Source organism: Eriocheir sinensis, unplaced genomic scaffold (assembly GCF_024679095.1).
Source record: "Eriocheir sinensis breed Jianghai 21 unplaced genomic scaffold, ASM2467909v1 Scaffold63, whole genome shotgun sequence".
NCBI classification, from domain to species: Eukaryota; Metazoa; Arthropoda; class Malacostraca; order Decapoda; family Varunidae; genus Eriocheir; species Eriocheir sinensis.
The window spans coordinates 965,367-981,382 of NW_026111976.1; the positions used below are offsets into that span (position 1 = coordinate 965,367).

Sequence of the window (16,016 nt, forward strand, 5' to 3'; positions counted from 1 at the left end):
TGGTCATCTTTGTTTTTGTTATTGTTTGTTTTTGTTTATCCTTCTGTTTGTTTGTTGTTTGTGTTTATCAGTTCGTTTTGTTTATTTTCTGGTGTTTGTTTATGTTGCTCCTGTTTGTGTGTTTTGTTTATCTTTCTGTCTGTTTGTTTGTGTTGAAGTATTTTGTGCATATACAACAAATTGCCGTATTGCTTTATCGTTGGAAATAAGCCGTGCTTAAGATATAAATATTTAACCGGTCCGCTGCGATTGGCATGGATTTTGGCTTCACTGGTTGCCTGTTGGGAAATTCAGAGAGAGTAAGCAACCGATTAGCAACGTTGTTATTTGCAGTAGAAACGCTTTCGGCATGCAGGTACTGCCTTGGGGCAGTTGCTATTCTAGCAAGATTTCATACCTTAATGTTTATTTTTAACTTAAAATTGCAATTCAAGAATATAGAAAACAAATCTATATAAAACTTTGGTATGTCATACATAAACACGAGTAAATAATAAGAGCTGGGCCTGTTTCTCGCCCTCCGGCAATCATGGAGTTCCTTTACGCTGTATGTTATGCTCGCGCACACAGAAAGGAAAGGCGCTTCGCGATCGCTTTGACCCTCTCCCCTTTAGTGAAAGTGAACTCATCAAACACTGTCGGTTCCCTCGATGTAAGCTGATTCAGCTCAAAGAAGAATTGGAGCCGGCACTGAGAATGAGGACAAGGAGGGTTCATGCTGTTGCTACTCCCACGCAGGTCTTGATAGCCTTGGGAATATTTGCAAGTGGTTCCTTTCAGCACGTTATTGGAGACGTTGCTCGTAGGTTATTTCCAATGTTTTTTGCATGTTTTTATACTGGGGTCTCCCCACAGCCTTGTGTACAGTGTGTGTTTTGGCTTTCCCCCTCCAGTCGTGTGATGGCTGTGGTGTCAGTCTTCCTTCCCTTCCCACCTTTCGACTTCTGTATGTACGCAAATTTTGAAACAAAGATGTTGAATTTATAGCAAGGTCAGTTAACACTCGGTTCATCCCAAAGCCAGTCAATATAACTTCCATTGAAAATTATTCCTTTACATGAGTTTAGTTACTACTAGGAGAGACACACTGGTACCATATGGGTATTATTTCGGTCTTTCACCAGTTTCAACATGGCTTTTCTTACCCTTCTCATTAGATAGAGCTTCTCATTCTGATTAATTTGAACCCCATATACACCCACCGCATATTATTTGTAATCCTGACAGAGATTTTCTAAAGTTAGTGTGTTCCTTGCGGGTGCCTCAGAGCACAATGAAGGGGGGGGGGGGGGGGAGAATGACACCCAGGGAGGTCACGTTCAAAACGGACCGAAAACTACCATAAGAAAATAGTTTCGTTCGGAATAGAGAGACTGGTGAAAAAACAAAAAAAAATCATATTATGTGTGTGAAAGAACAACAATTTAACCAAACCAAATATCAAACCAGTATGACCTTAAGAGTGATGTTTTCTATGCTCTCTCTGGCCTCAATCCTCAGAAGGCTTATGGACCTGATGGATTGCCTCCTATTGTCCTTAAAAACTGTGCTTCCGTGTTGACACCCTGGCTGGTCAAACTCTTTCGCCTCTGCCTGTCAACAGCTATCTTTCCTTCCTGCTGGAAGTATGCCTTCATACAGCCTGTGCCTAAGAAGGGTGACCGTTCCAATCCCTCAAACTACCGTCCTATAGATTTGCTTTCTAGTCTATCTAAAGCTTTTGAATCTATCCTTAACCGGAAGATTCAAAAGCACCTTTCCACTTCTGACCTTCTATCTGATCGCCAGTATGGGTTCCGCAAGGGGCGTTCTACTGATTATCTCCTTGCCTTCCTAAGTGATTCTTGGTCATCCTCTCTTAGCCGTTTCGGTGAAACTTTTGCTATTACGCTGGACATATCAAAAGCCTTTGATAGGGTCTGGCACAAATCTTTGCTTTCCAAACTACCCTCCTACGGTTTCTATCCTTCTCTCTGTACCTTTATCTCCAGTTTCCTCTCTGACCGTTCTATTTCTTCCCCTAAACCTATTAGCAGTGGTGTTCCGCAGGGTTCTGTCCTATCTCCCATTCTCTTTCTGTTGTTCATTGATGATCTTCTTTCCAAAACAAACTGTCCTATCCATTCTTACGCCGATGACTCTACTCTGCATTATTCAACTTCTTTTAAAAGAAGACACACCCAACAGGAACTGAATGATTCCAGGCTGGAGGCGACAGAACGCTTAGCCTCAGACCTTACTATTATTTCCGATTGGGGCAAGAAGAACTTGGTGTCCTTCAATGCCTCAAAAACACAGTTTCTCCACCTATCCACTCGACACAATCTTTCAAACAACTATCCCCTATTCTTTGACAACACTCAGCTATCACATTCTTCAACACTAAACATCCTCGGTCTATCCTTAACTCAAAATCTCAACTGGAAACTTCATATCTCTTCTCTTACTAAATCAGCTTCCTCGAGGCTGGGCGTTCTGTACCGTCTCCGCCAGTTCTTCTCCCTCGCACAGTTGCTATCCATTTACAGGGGCCTTGTCCGCCCTCGTATGGAGTATGCATCTCACGTGTGGGGGGGCTCCACTCACACAGCTCTTTTGGACAGAGTTGAGTCTAAGGCTCTTCGGCTCATCAGCTCTCCTCCTCTTACTAATAGTCTTCTACCTCTTAAATTTCGCCGCCATGTTGAAACTCTTTCTATCTTCTATCGATATTTCCATGCTGAATGCTCTTCCGAACTTGCTAACTTCATACCTCCCCCCCTCCTGTGGCCTCGCCACACACGACTTTCTACTCATGCTCATCCCTTTACTGTCAAAATCCCTTACGCAAGAGGTAACCAGCATCTTCACTCTTTCATCCCTCACGCTGGTAAACTCTGGAACAATCTTCATAAATGGGAAGAAATATGGTTGAATACTAAAAAAATAAATGTATAATGAGGCGTTTAATATAGGTTGATTTATATAGTGAAATGACTATAAAAAAAAATAGTAGCTTTTTTATTTAGATATCTTGTAAGCAAAAAACTAGGACGTATCCAAATCGCGGCAAAAGGGCCGAAAAACAGGCTATTTTGTGACGGCTCGACGACGAACGTGGAATTGAGCTATCAAAACATCCTTCGAGTTGGTCAAACCTCATTTCCCAGAGGAGCTAAATGCCAAAGTACAGCCTTCCAGAGGCAATAGCAAGGCCACACTAGACAAAAACGGCAAAGTGTCTGGAGTTCCTCAATATCGCTCTCGACAGGGTTTACGTTTAGAGCTTAAGCGACGAAACTACTGGGAATAGGGAAATGTTATGCATCATGTTGGAAAGCACATTGGTAGAGCTAAATCATTTGTTAAATAAGGGTTTTAAAATTCTCAAAAAATGAGCGGATTTCAAGGTTGGGAACTCAAAAATGGTTTTTTTTCAGTCAATTTTGCAAATTTATTCGATTTTTTACCCTTTTGAGTCAATTTTCGAGCCGGTCGCTATATAAGATATATAGCCCTTTCATTTTGCCGTTGATTGATACCAAAAACTTTACTGTAGCCCCAGAAATAAGGGAGTTATGGCGATTCGCACCAAAGCGATTGATTTTTCAAAATTCGCGGCTTAAGGAAAAGGGCGCCGCAAAATCAAAAGAGTAAGCCGTCCATTACCTGAGATGTCACTGCCTGAGCGGTTATAGTCCTCCCAGCCGCTCCGTCAGTGCTATGAAAGCCACATTCCTCTTCTCTGTTGCTACTGACGGCTCTAGAGAAGCTTCTTCCTCCTACTTCTTTTCTTCAGTAGGCAGACAATTGCTGTACATAGTGCGATGTCTTCTTCGATCATCTAGTAGACATCTTGGGCCAGTGGGTGTAGGCTTTGTTATTGTTAGAAGGCAGCAGATACGGCTCGGCGCCCGCGCCGATTAAAACGAAAAGCCGAAATTGGCGTTAGAGGCTTTAATGGGTTATTTGCCCCGCACACCTTAAACGTACTTCCTTAACTTTACCTATATTGTTTTTCTACGCCTTTTGTCCTATCTCGTACTTGTGTGCATGAGATGCTTTGTGTCACCAACGCCTCTAACTTCTACTGGTCACAACTTGAGTACACACCGTGTTCATGACAGGAAGAACTGACATTAGCTGACTAACGCTCGGGGAATGTTCAGGTACTTACCACGGTCCAAGCACAAGGGACAGACTGATAAGACACCTTATCTCGGTGACCAATTTACAAGCGGACAGTGCAACGCGCGGCACAACAGACAGTAACTGAAGGAAGAGGTGTCCTGATAACTCCTCAAACTTCCTCCTTATTAATTTCTGCAACATTCGCGGTCTTAGTTCTAATTTCCATTCTGTGGAACACCATCTCTCCTCCTCTAAACCAAACCTTCTCTTCCTCACCGAAACACAGGTTTCTGAGGCTACTGACAGCAATCTCTACTCTGTTCCCTAATACTATCTCTATCCTAAATTTCAATCCAAAGCTGGATGTTGCGCCTACCTGCGCAACGACATCACATGCTCTCGTACCCACGACCTTGACTCTTCTGAATTTTCCACCATCTGGCTAAGACTTCCTTGTCATTCTATTACTATATACATATGTGCTGTTTATCTATCACCTAACTCTACTAACTATGTAAAATTCTTTGACCACTTGAACTCTAAATTGGAGCACATCTTGACCCACTCTCCCTTCGCTGAAATCTCCATCTTGGGAGATTTCAATGTTCACCACCAGCTTTGGCTTTCATTCTCTTTCACTGACCAGCCTGGTGAACAAGCCTATAATTTTGCTCTCCTCAACGATCTAGAGCAGTTGGTTCAGCACCCTACACGTATTCCCGACCGTCTTGGAGACAGGCCCAACATACTAGACCTCTTCCTTACCTCTAACCCTTCTGCTTACTCTGTCAAACTGGTCTCTCCGTTGGGCTCCTTCGATCACAACCTTATTTCTGTATCCTGTCCTTTTGCTCCTGTACATCCTCTGGACCCACCGAAGAGGCGATGTTTCTGGCATTTTGCTTCAGATCGGTGGGACGACCTGAGGATGTATTTTTCCGATTTCCCGTGGAATGATTACTGCTTCCAGGAGAGAGACCCCTCTATGTGTGCCCAGCGCATCACAGAAATTATTGTCTCTGGAATGGAGGCATACATTCTACGTTCTTTCTCTACTCCTTATGCTAAAAAGCCTTGGTTCAATCATGTTTGTTCTCTTGCTATTAAGATAGAGAGGCAGCTCACAAAAGGTACCAAAGCCTTCGCACTCCTGCTAACCATGATCTTTATATTTCTGCCCGGAACCGTGCCAAATATATTCTTCAACTTACTAAAAGCTCTTTTATAAATAGAAAATGTCAAAACCTTACTTTTTCTAATTCTTCCCGTGACTTCTGGCACCTAGCCAAAAATAGCTCCTCCATTTTCACTTCTTATTCTTTCCCTCCTCTCCTTAACCCTGACGGCAGCACCGCCCCCTCATCTATCTCTAAGGCTGAACTCTTCGCTCAAAGTTTCTGTAAGAACTCCACCCTGGACGATTCTGGGCATGTTCCTTCCACTCATCCCCCCTCTGACTCCTTTGCCTGTTATTAAGATTCTTCATAATTACGTTTTCTATGTCCTCTCTGGCCTCAACTCTCTGAAGGCTTGGACCTGATGGAGTGCCTCCTATTGTCCTTAAAAACTGTGCCTCCGTGCTGACACCCTGCCTGGTCAAACTCTTTCGTCTCTGCCTATCAACAAATACCTTTCCGTCCTGCTGGAAGTACGCCTTCGTACAGCCTGTGCCTAAGAAGGATGACAGTTCCAGTCCCTCAAACTACCGCCCTATAGCTTTACTCTCCTGTCTATCTAAAGCTTTTGAATCAATCTTAAACCGGATGATTGAAAAGCACCTATCCACTTTTGACATTCTATCTGATCGCAAGCATGGGTTCCGCAAGGGGCGTTCTACTGGCGATCTTCTTGCTCTTTTAACTGACTCTTGGTCATCCTCTTTTAGCCGTTTCGGTGAAACTTTCTCAGTTGCGCTAGACATATCGAAAGCTTTCGATAGAGTCTGGCACAAGTCTTTGCTTTCTAAACTGCCCTCTTTCGGATTTTATCCCTCTCTCTGTTCCTTTATATCCAGTTTCCTTTCCGGCCGTTCTATCTCTGCTGTGGTAGAAGGTCACTGTTCTTCCCCTAAACCTATCAATAGTGGTATTCCACAGGGCTCTGTCCTATCACCCACTCTCTTCCTGTTATTCATCAATGATCTTCTTTCCATAATAAACTGTCCTATCCACTCATACGCTGATGACTCCACTCTGCATTATTCAACTTCTTTCAACAGAAGACCCTCTCAACAGGAATTACATGACTCCAGGCTGGAGGCTGCAGAACGCTTAACCTCAGACCTTACTATCATTCTTAACCCAGACAGCAGTGCTGCCGTCTGGGTTAAGAAGAGGCGGGAAAGAGGAAGAAGTGAAATTGGAGGAGATATATTTGGCTAAGTGCCAGAGGTCTCTGGAAAAATTAGAGAAAGCAAGTTGTTGACATTTGGTATGGATAGAGGAGTTTTTGGTAAGGCGATGAATAGATCTGGCACGATTCCGGGCGGAAATGTAAAGGTCCTGGTTAGCGGGAGTTCGAAGGCTCTGGTATCTTTTGTGAGCTGCCTCTCTATCTTTGACAGCACGAGCACAAGCGTGATTAAACCAAAGCTTTTTAGCATGGGGAGTAGAGAAAGTACGTGAAATGTATGCCTCCATTCCTGAGACAATCACTTCTGTGATGCGCTGGGCACACACAGAGTGACAGAGGGGTCTCTATCCTGGAAGCAGTAATCATTCCACGGGAAATCGGAAAAGTACATCATCAGGTCGTCCCACCGAGCAGTAGCAAAATGCCAGAAGCATCGCCTCTTCGGTGGGTCCAGAGGGTGTACAGGAGCGATAGGACAGAATACAGAAATAAGGTTGTGATCGGAGGAGCCCAACGGAGAGAACAGTTTGACAGAGTAAGCAGAATGGTTAGAGGTAAGGAAGAGGTCTAGTATGTTGGGCCTGTCTCCAAGACGGTCGGGAATACGTGTAGGGTGCTGAACCAACTGCTCTAGATCATTGAGGAGAGCAAAGTTGTAGGCTTGTTCACCAGGCTGGTCAGTGAAAGAGGATGAAAGCCAAAGCTGGTAGTGAACATTGAAATCTCCTAGGATGGAAATATCAGCGAAGGGAGAGTGGGTCAAGATGTGCTCCACTTTAGAGTTCAGGTAGTCAAAGAATTTTACATAGTTAGTAGAATTAGGTGAAAGATAAACAGCACAGATGTATTTAGTAATAGAATGAAAATGAAGTCTTAGCTATATGGTGGAAAATTCAGAAGAGTCAAGGTCGTGGGCCCGAGAGCAAGTGATGTCGTTGCGTACGTAGATGCAACATCCAGCTTTGGATTGAAATTGAAGATAGAGATAGTATTAGGGAACAGAGTAGAGATTGCAGTCAGTAGCCTCAGAAACCTGTGTTTCGGTGAGGAAGAGAAGGTGAGGTTTAGAGGAGGAGAGATGGTGTTCCACAGTAAGACAATTCGGAATGTGTTTAGTGTAAGTGTTTGTGTGTTGGTTAATACAATCCTGGAAACACTTGTATTGCCCGCCATGCGCACGAGCCAATCAGATGACTCGCTGTGGCAACGCTGGGGCGTGGGCCAATTAGAGCCTAGGGCGGTGGTGCCGCCGCCAATCAAAGCAGGGAAGCCGAAGGACGCTGGAGTCGGCCAATGGGAGACGAGAAACTTCCCGCGCGCCTTTCAAACTTGGCGGGCAAGGAGGAAAGAAGACCTTGCGAGCGCCATATTGGCTGTGCTCACAACACAATAAAATAACCCAGCAGGGCTCACAAAAAAAATAACAACCCGTACGGAACAGTAAAGCACTGCGAGGGGCGCTTGAAGCCCAAAAGAAGTTTCGAATACTTACAACAGGTGTATTGAGGTATCAGCAGCCGGACAGCAGGGCGGCAAGCTAACAGGAGCCCACAAACATCTTCCTGGGTTCCTGTAGACCGTGGAAGATGCCTAGATAACAGCAGAGTTGCACAACACACAGCAGGCAGTAGAACTCACAGGGTGATGTGCCGCGGCGGTGAAGACGTGGGCCAGGGAAAACTGTCATGAAGCAGAACACGAGCGAGGTCGGGGGTTGCACGGTAGCACGTTACGTAGAGCTTGACCGGGAACTCAGAGACCACAGGCGGACTAACGGCACAGGGGCACAGGGGAAGGCAGCCAGGGGGTTATAGAGCAGTAGCAAAGTAGTCAAGGCAGGAGAACGGTGCAGCGGGTATGGCATCTCAAGGAAGCTTGGGGGCAGGCTGGAACGATGCGTTACACCACTCCCAGTTCTTCAGAGGTACGTAGTAAGCACCGCTAGCCACCATATGTACTGGTGGAGGTGTAGCTGCCAGTCTGCCACCGTATGTACTGGTGGGTTGTAAAGAATAGGCCTTGCTCCTATTCTTAAGTTTATTAGGGTACAGGAGCTGGCGATGGCGGAGCGTACGCCCTTCCAGTATAAGTGTCTCCTCCCCACTGACGGGGAGACGCAAGGAGACTGTAGAACAGGAGAGGGGGCCTCTATGGGAGACCGTGGGCGAGTGGTGGTGTATGTCGGTTGCAACAGATGGCGCAGGTGCAGCGTTGTTTACATTCAGGCGCCTCTCCCCCCTCAAGACACCAACCCCCAACCCCCAGTACCCATCAGCAGTGTTGCTACATGGGATCAAGCAGCAAATGTTGCTACTTTTTTCTTCAGTCTGGTTATTTCCCATTTTAAATAAAAAAAATATAGGGAGATAAACATTAAAATGAACAGTAGGAACTATATATATATATATATATATATATATATATATATATATATATATATATATATATATATATATATATATATATATATATATATATATATATTTACCAGGTAGATATAGCCTGACTACATGTCATGAGTAATGCTATTATTGTACCGCAATTATATTACTTTCTCTGCATTTGTGGGAGGCTACCAGTGGTTAGATGTGTTTTACGTGTTTAACCTTTCTGTATACATACTGGAATGAACCAAGGTTGTAGCCCTATTGCTGTTCTTTTAAAAACAATGTGATCATGTTTTTCTTCCAAACTCATTGTTTTAGCACGCACGCTGACTTCCACCAGTAATGATTTACATTGAATCATTGGTTTGTAGGGGGAAAGAGTGGGTGGATATAATTATCTCGGTCTAACTTATACTGTTTATTATACCGCTATTCGCAGCAATATCTTTCTCTGGTCCGATTGCAACGCTGCCTCGTTCAAAAATCATAACACCACGTTTACCAGCCGGAGCCTCAAATCATGTCCCTTTGTGGTGAAAAAGAGGACGTAGCCTGGTGTGAAGCTACATTTATTACGGAAGGATGCCAGCCGGAGGTAAGTGATATATATAAATAATGATAATGTGGAAATTCTAATCATTTTCACGCTGACTGGTGTTCTGAACTTGCTAACTGCATGCCTCCCCTCCTCCCGCGGACCCGCTGGCCGCTGCACTTGATTTAAACACATGAACATGGGGAGACTGCAAGAGGCCGAATGGCCTACACACGGCAGCTCCAGATTCCTCCCCACTACCACATATCAGCCTCGTCCATGTAGCTATCCAGTCTACTCTTAAAACAAGCTATCGTCCCTGCACTCACTATGTGATTGCTGAGTTTATTCCATTCCCCCACCACCCTATTACTAAACCAATGCCTGCCCATTTCCCTCCTAAATCTTTACTTTTCTAATTTAAGTCAATTACTGCATGTTCTAACTTGCCAAATATATTATGCAAAAGTTAACCAGCATCTTCACTCTTTCATCCCTTACACTGATAAACTCTGGAGCAGCCTTCTTTCGTCTGCATTTCCTCCTGCTTATAACTTGACCTTCAAGAAGAGTGTATCAAGACTCTACTTTTGTCTGTTTGAGAGTGGTGAGTAGTGGGGCTTTTTTTCTAGTACACTTTGTTGCCCTTGAGCTGTCTCCTTTGTTTAAAGAAAATAATAATTAAATAAATAGAAGTTGGCCGCCAATGCTTCCAACACATTTTGGTGCCATATCTACAAGTGGCTGGTGACTGTAAGTATCTCAGCAACCTGCATGCATCTATGCCATTCCTATCACGGTGCATGGAGCAAGCTTCACATAACACTCAGACAGAGACAGTTCAATTATGGTTATATTTCAGACTCAGTTTATTGCTCAGTCTCTTAGGTGCAGTGCTGTTAATATTGTTAGTGGTAGTATTAGTACAATTAATGTATTTATTTTCATTAATTTATCAATATTTATTTATTATATTATTAGTGTTTGAAAATTCTAATACTAGTATTAAGATAAACAAAAATATCAGAAATATATTTATACTCATTAATTATTATTGCTTTTCTTATTAATTCCTTCAATGTCCTGGCACTTTGACATCTAGTGCTTCTCTGTCTAGCAGCCAAAATTGTGGTCTTTCTGAATGTGTATGTCCTAAGTCTTCATTGATGTAACTAGCTATATAACATCAAAATCTGCATCTCTCTCCCTTCTCACCCAGTTGTCCCCGTACATCCTTTCAGTATCCAAAGAATTTCAATTTACATCTTGTAATCACTTAACTAATGCAGTGCAATCCTCATCTCTGTATTTTACCGTGTGGACATACTCTTTCCTTCCATGTTCCACTGTCGTATGTTATTCCACATCTAATACAACCACATCCCAACAGATCCGAACACGTTCGATATCATCCAAGAGAATGTGGCAGATGAAGGGGAGAGTCCAAGAAAGAGGCCAAGGGTGAAGACATTTAGCCACCCCCTGAAGTACATGGCAGCATCCAACCCTCTTGCTATATAGACTGCAGGAATGTGCTCCCCATTGCAGTGCACCAGCTCCATGTACTGATTTTGGTATGAATACTTCATCTAGTGTTTGTTGATTGTTGTGTTATTAATCTAATTATGACTTCACAAAATAGATTGTGCAAGTCACTTAACACATGCCCTGCTCAGCATCACCTTTAAGTTGTAGAATTCCTTCATATGGCTGCTGAGTTGTGTATCCTGAAATGATTGGATACTGATTGTTTTAACTTTTTTTTTTTTTTTCCATGATCACTGAACCATGTTAAGGTATGTCTTTGGGTGCACATCCAGGAAATGAGTTTGGGGGGGGACGTCAGACTTTTTGCGGGTGGAAGGAGCATTAGCATTACTGATTAGCCATTCTTGGCAGTCCTGGTCTTGAAAAACTGGTGGACTGACCTAAATCAATGGGTATAACGGCCTGGACTTTGTGCCAAAGCATTGTTTTAGCCGCAGCGCGCTTTTGAGCTAGTTTTCCTGTATCACTCAGAACTATGGGGGGGGGCCCCGGGCCCCCTGGGCCCCCCCTTGGATCCACCAATGTGGCTATGTCTTATAATATATCTATCCTTTACAGTCTGATGATGCATCCTTCTAGGTTGTTAAGTTTTAGTAGCTACTCATGAGAAGTATTCCATAATGATCATTGATTTCCAGATGCTTTGCACTAAAAAAAGTGTCATTAAACCTGCCGCAAATAATAATGAGCTGTAGTCAACCCTTGCTTTAAAGAACCAATATGGAGGAAGGGGGTGATGTTATATCCAAAAATCTTTTACATCTGAAGTATCCAACCTTTTTGTGTATAATAAACCTTGTTTGTTACATGAACTTAAAAGTTCACAATTTCCATACATGATTCTTTTTTCCTTGTATTTGATGATTAATCCTGACATGTATTTCCATTATCAGTAGGTAATATATAGTAACAAGACAATAATACACATTATAACAATGTATATATTATAGCCCAATGAGTGCACGAGATCATTTACCTCATCAGTGATGTCAAGTCCGGGAGTCCTTCCCTAAATTATTTCCCCGAATTTGTGACACCAAGTATAATAACTAATTTTAGTGACCATTTGCATCCATTTTTCACTTTGATTAAAAAATTGCCTCTCAACAGGGTGTGAACTTGATGGGGTTGGAGGAAACTCGACTCGGCCATCAAGCTCACCACAATATAGTAAGGAACCTCTTGTTCTCAGTGATAATTTATCCTCTTTAGTTACTATTCCGTGTTGCTTTAATCACAACTAATGTGTTGGAAACATTACAGCTTAATAACATTCCTCACATCTCTGCATACAAATTGAGTTCAATATTTAACTGTAACACCAGTAGGCTACATATTTTAAAAAAAGGTATGTAAAAAGGTTGACATTTTGAATGATATATTTAAACTCTATTATGTTTCTATGGATGTAGTACCGTTACGATTAGTCGAGTGATCAGCACATGGGTCTTATAATTTTGATAGCATAGGTTCAAATTTTGCCATAGGCTGGCAATTGATAGTAACAGTAGTGTCCACAGATACCTGCCTGTTTCTTGTTTATCCTGTTCCACTTTAAACCATGACTGGCCAATCTTTGAAGAGGTAGCATAACCTTGAAGTGCCACTAACAAACCTTTGTCCATTCTTCTGATGTGATCCTTTTTTTTTTCCACATGCCTATAGCGCCGGTAGGTTTTCTTCAGGGGCCTGGCGATCGGCCCAGGCCCGTCATGATGCAGGCAATTTTTTTTTATAGTGGCGCCATTTAGTATTGGCTCATGCTGCCCCCCCGGAACTCATTCTTGATTCACTTGGATGGTTTAGCAGGGCTTAGGTATGACTAACACTGCAAAAACAGGGAATTTTTAGATTTTTAGTGTGGCAACACTTTGACAAATGTTTTGGTATGGACTGAACATCAAAGATATATATATGGAAAATGGGTGCTTTTAGATCTTGACATTATATCTGTCAAGAGTCTCCAGTTGTATCCTCTCCCCCATCTCTCCTGAATATATTACTCTTGTCAGGCAATCTAAGTGAAGCCTTCCATCGAAGCTGGCGTGCAGACATAATGCTAATGCTGAGATTCACTGTCCTTATAGCACTGAAAATAATGCAATTTCATGCACATGTTTTATTATTTAGAATTGTGATTAAATATTTTTGCATGTATTTTCAGACATGAAAAGTGAAAATTGCTGCACAAAACAGTCTGTCGTCTGCACCAGGAGGCAAGGCAGCTCAAAGCCCAGGCTGTTACAACTCCTGGGCAGTTTTTGCCCAGAGCCAGCAGTTTTTTAGATCCAATAGGGGTGGATTATTTCTGAGGTCAGGTTCAACATGCTGCAAGATGCCAAGATCTAAGCCTAGTAGGAGATATGGGTTACAAGAGAGGAGGTTTGCTCTGGCCTTATACTATCAAAGTCCAAATGCTAATAGATTTCTAAGCACAGTATTTCACTTGCCTTCAATTTCAACACTTCACTCATGACTCAGGGGTATTTCAGTAAATGTTGGCTGGAGCAAACAGATTCTGACAGCCCTGCAGCAAAGAGCACAGGCTTTGTCAAAAGAAGAGATACTTCGTGGGATTTGCCATTATTTAGTATTACTCTTGTTACGCCAAGAAATTTTTTTACATATATTTTGTCAAATATTGCAAGTAATGCACCATTGTTGGTCTTGCCTGTTATAAATCAGATCTTGTTCAATTAACAACCTTTGGGTGTTTGCCACTTTCCAGTTGTAATGCAAGGAATCATTTATCTCCCCTGCCAGATATCACATGTAATGCACCATTGTTGGTTTTGCCTGTTATAAATCAGATCTTGTTCAGTTAACAAGCTTTCGGTGTCTGCCACTTTCCAGTTGTAATGCAAAGAATCCCCTGCCAGATATCGCATGTAATGCACCATTGTTGGTTTTGCCTGTTATAAATCAGATCTTGTTCAGCTCACAAGCTTTGAATATCTGCCATTGTTTATTTCAGGTGGAATGCTTGGAAGCATTTGTTCTCTCCCCTACCCAACATTATGCAATGCTTTATTGTGGATTTTGCCTGTTATGTTTAATCTTGTTCAGGTAACAAGCTTTTGATGTCTGCCTTACCTAATAATGTGCTGCAGTGACACTTGGCTTGGTTTCATGATGTGAAATACAGCTTGTAATTTCATCTATCGTCACGTGTCTGGCATCATTAATGTGGCTTCCAGGAGTAATCTTGTTTGTATTATAGCATGCAATGTTTTTTTTTCTGATTTATATGATATACATAATCACATAGGTATGATTTTTTTGGACAAAATGTAATGGCAGTTGATATTCTTGACTAATGCCTCATAAACATTGCGAAAAATAATGCTTTTTTGAGGGGGGTGGGGTGGACAGAGAGTGGTTTGTTTGGTTGGCCAGTTCAAGGAGTTTCATATCAAATGATTATATTACATCCAACTTTAATGTGTGCTAAAAACATATATTTTATTACATCCAACTTTAATGTGTGCTTCCTGCAATAAATGCTACATGTTTACTGATGTAGCCTATGAAATACATATCACTCTCTGCCCTGTAATTTGGTGTGTCACATACTGCAGCATAACTTTCCTGATATTTTATTTCACTATGAGTTGCCTTATTTTGTCTCATTTGCTTTTATCATATGTGCCTCTGCTGCATAGTTGTGCCTACTGAACTTAATATCTTCATGACCCTGACACCAAGGTCAGAGCTTGAGATCATACCGTGTCCTACATCCCATTTTCACCTCCAGGCTCGGCTGTCTCCCAGGACCACCAAGTTATTGCATTCCATTTAAGACAACTCATGTGTTATCTTCTTGATGTCCTCCATCATGTATTTCAGCATGTTTTATGATGCTTTGCTCTTATATTGATGTGCCTTGCAACATTTTTATACAGTTTTTATTGTATATAACGCACCATTGTTGGTTTTGCCTGTTATAAATCGGGTCATGTTCAGTTAACAAGCTTTGAGTGTCTCCCATTGTTTATTTCAGTTGTAATGCTTAGAAGCTTTTTTTCTCTGCCCTGTCAAACAGTATGCAATGCTTGCCATTATCTGGCACTTGTACAGTTAGTATGATATTTTTACTCAGCTAAGAGCATGTTGCAAAAGGCAAAGGTACGGTTGGGGGCATACACTGTAGCAGCGTGTGGCCTCGGTGCTCATCTCCGTAACATTGGCCCTTGAGCCTGTGGTGTTAGGGAACCCATTACCCTGGGACACAGGACCAGTGTGACATCCGGGTTACCACAGTTGCAAAGGCATTATAATATTCTAGCATGCATAGAATGCTGTATGCTTTGCTTGTATTTAAAGCACTGGATATGTTTGCTACACCCACACACACACACACACACACACATATATATATATATATATATATATATATATATATATATATATATATATATATATATATATATATATATATAGATATATATATATATATATATAAATGCTTTCTACACCATATTTTTCCTAAAATAACAAATTGATATAGTGTAGATAATACTTAATAAAACCTAAGAACAAATATATTTTTCTTTACCCCATTAGCAAATCATTTTACAATAATGAAAAAAAAACAAGGAAGGCCGGATAGGGTGCTGTGGCAGGTACTTCAAAAATAATAAAGCTATCCTTGAAAAGTGACGTTTTTGGTGGGCTGCAATAGATGGCGCTACTTCCGCACGCCCGAGAAATTACTACATACCACTATCTCTTCGTATATAGTCTCTATGGGGAGACGGGACTCGGGAACGCTCTCCGCGGGGGCTGCGCCTGCCAGCAGTAGTCTTTCATGCGAGAGGATTCAGGACTGCGCATGCGCGAGGAAGCCACGTCTCGTGATTAGTGGAACGTTGCCCCGCCGTCGCCCTTCAGCGTAAACACATGATCCTGATCTTGATGTCACAGGAAATACGAGATTTCTCTCCAGCCAGGTAGAGTCCCTTTATAGAGAGAGTCCCGACATAGGCGGCCCTGTGTATAAGGCTGTTGGGCGTCATTTTTGGCCCTTCGAGCACCGCGCCGACTTTGAACTGGGGTAATAAAAATATAATTTTACCTATTTTGGA

The 16,016-nt window shown here is 42.3% G+C and overlaps 1 long non-coding RNA gene across 1 annotated transcript; it reads left to right on the plus strand.

The window, feature by feature from the left end:
* Positions 1 to 10,345: 10,345 nt before the first annotated feature.
* LOC126993542 (uncharacterized) lies at positions 10,346 to 13,814 on the plus strand. Its single transcript, XR_007747895.1, has 3 exons — positions 10,346 to 10,958; positions 12,043 to 12,102; positions 13,097 to 13,814. It is a non-coding gene; the product is annotated as an uncharacterized LOC126993542 (long non-coding RNA).
* The last annotated feature ends 2,202 nt before the right edge of the window (positions 13,815 to 16,016 follow it).